The sequence below is a fragment of the Podarcis gaigeae genome (genome assembly GCF_964106915.1).
Source record: "Podarcis gaigeae genome assembly, chromosome: 1".
In the NCBI taxonomy this organism is placed as follows: domain Eukaryota; kingdom Metazoa; phylum Chordata; class Lepidosauria; order Squamata; family Lacertidae; genus Podarcis; species Podarcis gaigeae.
Window position 1 is genome coordinate 115,147,763 of NC_139678.1, and position 8,379 is coordinate 115,156,141.

At 39.6% G+C, this 8,379-nt stretch overlaps 1 long non-coding RNA gene across 1 annotated transcript; it reads left to right on the forward strand.

Moving 5' to 3' along the window:
* LOC310839397 lies at window positions 1-3,110 on the forward strand. The gene is made up of 2 exons (XR_014561483.1): window positions 1-196; window positions 255-3,110. It is a non-coding gene; the product is annotated as an uncharacterized lncRNA (long non-coding RNA).
* The last annotated feature ends 5,269 nt before the right edge of the window (window positions 3,111-8,379 follow it).

An 8,379-nucleotide genomic window follows, 5' to 3' on the forward strand; every position in this document is an offset into this window, starting at 1 on the left:
ACCTAAAGTCTGGCCACCACATTATGCACATAAAGCTTCCAAAAAGTAAAGGACACTTCTATGTCGTGCGTATTCCAGTCCTACCTTGAGGTGGCAAAGGAATGAACAGTTGTTGCTGACAAGAAGAGTGGCAGACTTCGTGCTGGTATACATGCATGCCACAAATTCACACACAAATCATGCACTTATTAGTACAGTTCAGACAAAATGCCAAAACATCATTTTGAGCTATGAGAGGGGGGAAACCTAGAAAGAGCCTTGTGCTTTGGTGTCTCTTTTTCCTCCCTTACACACTTAGAGGAATAATTTATTTTGTGGCTTTGTACAAACCATGGTGTGCTATTGCATTTGACCCAGGAAACGATGGGTGGTCTGAAACTAAGTTTCACATTGGAATTAATCAACACGATCCAGTTAGGTCCATTCATTTCAATAAATATCCTCTGAGGAAAATAATTAGTTAAACATTGCCTGGTAGTTTGTGATTCCCATACAAACCAGTTTGTATTTGACAGCAAACCAGAAAGTAACTAATTAAGCCAAGCACATGGATGGAGAAGGGGAAGAGGGAGAGAAAGGGAGAGGAGGCTCTCTCTAGGCCAGTTTTCCTAGTGTCAAAATATTGTGTGGTATTACATATGAACTGAGCCATTTTCCCCTCAGATGGAATATATTAAAGAGGGTAGATAATCAGGAAAGTGCTGGGCTTTCAAATGTACCTTTCAACCTTGACGGTCTTGGCTAGCTTTTCCTATTAACAAATGGAAGTGGTTTGGAAACAAGGCCAAAACGACGGCTTGTATAATGAAGTTCCTGTGATTCTGATTCCATTGATATCAGAGTAAACTACTATGCTGGAAGAAATAGAAACTATTATCTCACCTCCCCCTTTTCTTCTTTTTACAGTGTGTAATCCTCTTTATCTGTCTACTCGGAAGTAAGCCCCTACTGATCTAAATGGAGCTCACTCCCTAGTAAGAGCACATCAGAGTGCAGGCTAAGTTTATGGTCTGCTTCATATTAAATATTTGTCCCTGTTAGTGCCAAATGAGTTTTTAAACAGAGTGAATTCTCTAGCTAAAATAATAATAAAAAGCCAAGCCTGTGTGAAAACGAGACCACAAATTAACAGGCATAAACAATTCCACCCTAGAAGAAAAGATTCATTAACTGTTCTTTCCTTATTGGAGAATAACACATTTTGGGCAAATCCTCTGAGACTCTGAGGACACTTATAAATACAAGCAGCATTTGGAAACATTTCATTGCAGAGAAAATTCCAGACTTCCATTTTTCTTCTTGAGGGAGTTCATGTGTTGGTTTGTTTGCTGTGTTCGTGTGTGCCTTTTATACACAAAAAAATTAAGTTCCAGCAAAGGGAAAGTGCATTTATGCAAAAGCAATTTATCAACCACTCCTGTTCTCCGAATTCACTGAGGTAATTTAGATACTTTAATGGCGAGGTAGTTTAGGATGGTATGCAAATAAGTGCTTTCTCCACAATATTGCCTCCTAATCGTCTCTGTCAACCCCTACCAACTTCCAAATCAGTTCAAAATGTTTCCCCTCAATTAATCTTTCCTGTGAAATTATTCTCCACCCGCAAATACATAATTTAAACACAATACCAATTTCCTTTTGTACTATATGTTCATACGTTGGAAATCTGTTATGAACAGCTTTGTTATACTAGGCACAGCAAGAGGACACAATGTGGTGGTGCTGAGCACTAATCTGATTTTCATAGCGTTCAGCGTGTACCAATAAAAATAGGGCCCTTTGCATCTGTTATTTGACTTTAAAAAAAGAGAGGGAGCAAAAAACCCACCCGTGGCCTTGACCTTAGTGATGTCAGGCATATACTACAGCTCTTCTATAATTTACAATTGACATCATGGATTAAATTTGTTGTTTCAGCTAATGCAACAGAGCAAGTTGAGGTAGATTGTGAAACAAAGCCAGCCACTGAAATACGAGGCTTGTCAAGTATAAATTTACAAAAGATATTCAGACGGAGCACACAAGACACAAATAAATGGCTGGAGAAGCTGTTTTTGACAGACTGCAAGGGGCTAGAGACTTAAACTTGAACATTGTAAATCCAAGTGTCACAAAGTGCTGCAGCAGAGTGAAAGACATGTCTATTCTTCAGGAATATAAATGGTGATACGAAAGCAAACTTCCAAGATGCTGTGCATTTTGGAAAAGTATATCACCTCTGCCTTGCGACACATTTAGCGAGTCTTCCTTGTCTTCCTTACCCCCAGCTTTGAAACATAAAGATCAGCGAGTTAAATATTCAACAGGATAGGAGGCTTTGGGTGCACTGATTTATCCAGAATGCCAAAAAAATATTGTTTTTGGTTAATCTATTTAGCAGCAAACTGAATTATGCTGTTTGCTATTTTACATGGCCTGAAATAAAGCAGAACGTTCCCAGGAGGCAGAGGGCTCCATTGGATCAAAGAACCTTCTATCCATGGAAAAACACCACTGGACAAGAGCTACAAACTACAAACGGTGGATTCTCACACTCACATGATACAGTTGGAATGATTGCGTTATATTATAAACCTCTGGAGTTTCGTTGTGTACTGCCATGTCCCCTGCCCCCTGTTAAATCCTTTCCGATTCTTGCTAAAAGAAAAGATCACCTACGATAAACCAGTCGCCATAAGAAGGAGTTACAAACCATTGAATACCCATAGTCTGTGATTCACCCTGAGACCTCTGGTTATAGGGTGGTATATAAATTCTAATTCTAATAATAATAATAATAATAATAATAATAATAATAATAATAATAATAATAATGGTCTCCAAAAGGTGTTCAGTGCATCTCAGACAAGAAATGCCAAAAAAACCCTGTGATTAGAAGTCACAATGGATTTTTTTTGAAGTCTTTTAAAAATACAACAAATTGAACTCAGTTGTATAATAACATTCTAATTGAGTTCTGTTTAGTGGTGTTTTTTAAAGTTCACATTTGGAAACAGCTTTTTCTTGCTGTTTTACCTGCTCAGTTGTGTTCGTGCAGGTTTGTATCTTATACAGTACGCAAATTGCAAAGGTGTATGCTTAAGCCTAATAAACAGCACCCGATTCTGAAACTTTTCGTGTTCTTCATTTGGAAATATTAGAATATAAAATACCCATGTAAAATGATCTTTTCCACAGTCCTCGAGCTTCTTCTGTCTCTGTGATTGTAGCACAATATATATATAAAATCTACGAAAGCAAATATATATATATATATATATGCAGGGAAAGAGAACAGGCGCTCTGTTTGTCACATGATCCAGCATAGCTCCCCTTCTATAGGATTTACTGCCATTTCAAGGATGATGTAGTACCCGGCTGCCTATTGACAGGATGCAATAAAGCATGACATCCAGGAATTCTGGAGGTGTAGGCAAGCTTGCGTGTGTTTGCTGTATCCTGTGGAAATTTTTTACCATATTTTCTGTTTATCCCAGATGCGAAAATCACAAAGAGGATAACTGTGACTGTAAACACAGGAAAAGGACACTAGCCAAATGTGTAGAACTCCAATTCCTTCATTTCCAATGTAAACCAGCCAAAATAAAAAATAAAAAAGCACTCTTCCTCCCTGCCTCCCTTGCCTTTCTTTATAGAGACAGGGCTGAGCTTTGGGAATAAATTTGACCTGAGGAAATGAAAACACTCTGGCTGTATAACCCAAATAAGATGTCAACAAGAGATTTAAGGGAAACTTTGTTGTCACAGGACCATCAATGAAGTTAAATACAGGCAGGTTTTTTGTGTGTTTTTTTCTGAGTGAGGCATTCTGAATACAACTGAAAGGCTAGCTGAATATTTCATGATTTGAAAACCTGAGATAGGAGGTGTTCTGCTCAGATTCTTTCAGGTGACGGTGTGGGGCTTCATTTTTTATATATGTATACAAAAAGCCCCGCGGCGCTATATAAATAATAATAGTGAAAATAATAACGTAGAGAAATAAGTGCACAGGGAGAAAATGAAAGGCAGCAATTGTTTGTCATTGGTATACAATGTTCTCTAGGTGGTCCCCATTGAAGCAAGCTTGCTACAGGTTTAAAAGTATAAAAAAAAGATAGCTTTTGTCAGACTATTAACACATATTAATTGATCAATAAAACACTCAGCCTAGTTCACATAATACCTGGGTCACTGGTGTGTGTTCTACTACAGAGATGACAGGGGGTGTCTATGTTAATGTACAATTCAGGGAATTTATTTCCCTCAAAGAGAGAATGGAGGGGGATCCTCACCCAGACATTATCTATATGGTGATGTTATAAGAGGATGCCTCTACAGCATCATCCCTCAGCAATATGTAGCTGGAGTACAGCAGTGGCTAGGAAAATGTCAATGCGTTGATGACGTCATATTACACCTTTTCACGTTACCAGGGAAATGTGGAGAAAGCGTGGATTGGTGGCACCCATGCATCTCCCCGTGCTTTGTAGAGTTTGGGCATCTGCTATGGTAACATCCATTAGTAAAACGGGAATAAGCAGAGCCCTACAGTAAGGGATTCAACTAACCCTTGTTCATGATGGGTGTGGTTTGCCTTTTATAGCATTTTCAGATTGGGAGTATTTTTGGAAGCTGTTTCTAGAGTCTTCCATCCTGCACCACTCCGGTACTATCTACAGGCACCAATGTGCTTGCACATCCTGTAAATACCCTCTGAAAGAGTCTCAATAAATATCCCCTCAAAAACCCACCATACATGAGATACTTGTTGATCTTCTGGCTCATTTCCTGTATGTTCTGCTGCTTAGCCTCTCCTACACTGAACACATATTCATATTATATTATATTATATTATATTATATTATATTATATTATATTATATTATATTATATTATATTATATTATATTATATTATATTTTAGATTTATATACCGCCTTGCACCATAAGATCTCAAAGTGGTTCACAAAATAAAACACAGGATTAAAACATGTCCATATTTTATTGACACCCACCTCTTGTCTGTGATTAGTGGACAGAAGGGGAGCATACCCACACCATTTTGTGGACCTGTCTCGTTTCCCGCACTTTTACATGTGGCGGCTATTTTGTGCCATGCCAAACATGATGGCAGCTGTTTTGTGGCTTGCTACATCCCCACACCAGCCATTCTATGCTATGCTCAACCTCGTGGCAGCCATTTTGTGACAGGCACCCATCGTACTTTCTCAAAATTCTAAATGTGTACTCTGGGCCCGAAAAGGTTAATGAGTCCTGGTATACAGGAACTGAAAACAAGGATATTATCATAATTGCTTCTTATGCTGGCACCCTTCCTTCGAACACTGGTCGTTCTACCATGAGAGCCAACTATGTCATTCGCCCAACCCCTGATATTTTTTCTAAATAACACATGAGCAGAGTGGCACAAGAACCAGCCATGTGCAAGTGAACATCATTCTAGGCTATCGTGGCTTGATGCGGATCAGACCTGAGTTCCAGACACTGAACTAGTGCACCTAATACCTCAAATTCACATGGACACCATGCTGATCATTACTACTTCAAGTGGACTAGAAAGGTCACAAAGGAGCCACATCAACTGGTGCTAAGTTACCATCGACCTTCCATGATAGTAGATACCTCTTGGATGTGCTTCTTATTTGAACACTGGGAAAGCTGCAGTTCAAAATAGCTCTGTTGTCCTGGACAAATTCTGAAGTAGTTTGTGTGTGTGTGTGTTGGTACATGTTTTGAAGCACTTTTAATGTACAACCCTCACACTGATCACATTGTACAATGACTTTGCATACCAGATCTGTACATCCCCAGCGGTTTATCTCAGCCGAGTACAGCTGCCCCGTGTACACAGAGCATATGCAAATAAATGAAAGAATCAATAAATTATCCCACCAGTGCTACTGACAAAAGCTATAATCAACATGTGGGTTTCATATTCATTTCTATATGTAAGTATCATTTCCCCTTGTGCAACTGGAGTGGAAGAAGACAATCCTGCCTTTAATTTACCTTTCTAGCTCACTGAATCCTAGGCTAGGCTTGCGCTGAGATTCATTCACCAGACAAAAAGCGCTTCCTATTATTAATGGCTGGGAGAGGCCTCTGTGTAATCAAAGGGCACAGCTGTAGTGATGTACAGCCAATGACAAACCGAGAGATCGTTCCCTCTCCCTGCTACAAGCTTGCTAGCTAGCAGCAAGGAACTTCCCTTGCTGTATATCTGCAAGATAAATGGCCCCTGGTGTGAATATACCTAGTGATCGCAGTCTTGAAAAGTATTGTTATAACCCACCTCATACAATCACTCTCAAAGTGACTTGGCTGCATTTTTCACCATTTCATAGCTATTCTTGCTGTTTGTAAATAGAAGGCAATGCCGAACAGAGATTTAGAGCCTGAGGGGGACGGCTTTCTCCATTCCGATTTCAAAACCAGTGTTTCTGCAATTCACAGTGTCAGCAGAGCACCTTGCATGAGATATCCTATCTGACTCTGCGGTGAGACAAGAATGAAGCAAACGAATTTATCTGTGAAAAGGATCTACAGAACGTACAGGGAATCTTTCTTTCTTTCTTTCTTGCCACGTGATCTGAAACCTCCCTTGCGTGTGGATTTGACCAAAAGGATCATTTCTGTACACCGTTATGTTAAAACAAACAGGAAGGAAACCCCACTGATCACTGCTGCAGCCTGGAATGATTATAATAATGAATATATATTTTTTTAAAAAAAAACAGCAACACACTTAAGTTTCCGGCGGAGAAAGCTGTTCATGAAAAGCAAAGCTGGTGATAATAGTTAATCCATGGAATTCTTAATTAATGATGGAAATAACGCATATGCATTCCATTGTAGTCTTCATATAAATACCTTTTGTAAAAAAACGTGGAAGGGGTATATCTTTTCATCAAATCAAAGGCAGCGATGCTAACTCAGACATGCATGCATGCACACACACACACACACACACACACACGAAGTCTCTGCAGCTCAGTGACCTTTTCATGAACTTTGTCAGAGAGGGAAAGATCATTGAAAGAGGCAAAGGTCAATGTTCATGCTGATCACAAACAAAAATAAGATTCAGCCATGCAATGAAGGACAGTTAATAGACCATCTATGATTTGAACAAAACATTATGAATATTTGCATTTTTATTAGCTGTAGGATTATTATTATTTGCATCTCTACCCAGCAAGAAATTATTTTTTTAGGTGTGCTTCTCCAAGCCACATCCAATCCTCAGATACTTCGAAGGTTGCAGCTAACATGATTAATAGGTCAAATCAACATCATTTGCTATATTTGCTTGTTAATTTATCAAGTTTACTTAATCTGTTTAAAAGTCAGACTCTATTAGCATGAAGGAGTTCAAAAATGCGATTAAACAAACGTCGTAAGATACATTGCAATAGCAATTGTGTGCTTTAACGTTTCTAAATATTTGAGGTTATAAAAATAAACCGCATGAGCTTGAGGATGTTATGTCAGTGGACAGAAACAAATAGGATGCTGGACTAGGTAGGCCTTTTGTCTGATCCAGAGGGGCACTCCTCATGAGTAAATCACTAACCATAATGAATATATTGGTTTCACAGCGCAAAATTCCTGTGCAAATAATGGTGACATCTCGTCTAGGTTATTATGTAATAAACAAAAATCTGCCCTTATTCCCTTATGGGGGACACAAGAGCCTTTATAGAGTCCTTTGTAGGTTCTCCATCGGTCCGAGAAAATAACAGAGGCCAACCAGAGAATACTGAGAAGCAAAGCAGCTAGTAAGCCTGATCTTTATTGAACTGTTTCAACAGGGTGCTCCCCTCACACGCAGGAAAGGAGGAGGACCCAGAACCAAGGTGTGCCTGCCCTTATATAGACATTTTAAATTCCCTGCCCTGGAGTTCAATACCACCCCTCCATACATCATACATACATCACAGAAGGGGTGTAACCCAAGACCAACCCCCACAAACATGATACCTACATCATAGAAAAGGTGGTGTACAACAGAAATTTGAATGTTCTTGCTTTTCCTCTCTGTCAGGTTATCTGATAATGCCTTATCTGATTGCCTTTCCTGGTAGTCTGGTTATTCCTTTGAGATGGTGATTTCTCAATTCCTGAGACAATGGAAGGTTCCCTCACCCCCCTCCCTCCTTTCAGAGAAAACATTTGGTCAGTTTGGGAGTCAAAATGGTTTCAGGGCGGTCTTCCTGTGCTGCTCCAGACATGTGGCCCGCACATCTATGTATGTGCTAGGTTGGTACATTTATGAACATTTATTATATATATACAGTGGCGTAGCGTGGGGGGTGCAGGGGGGAGCCGGCCGCACCGGGCGCAACATCTGGGGGTTAGGGGGCGCAAATCCACGGGTT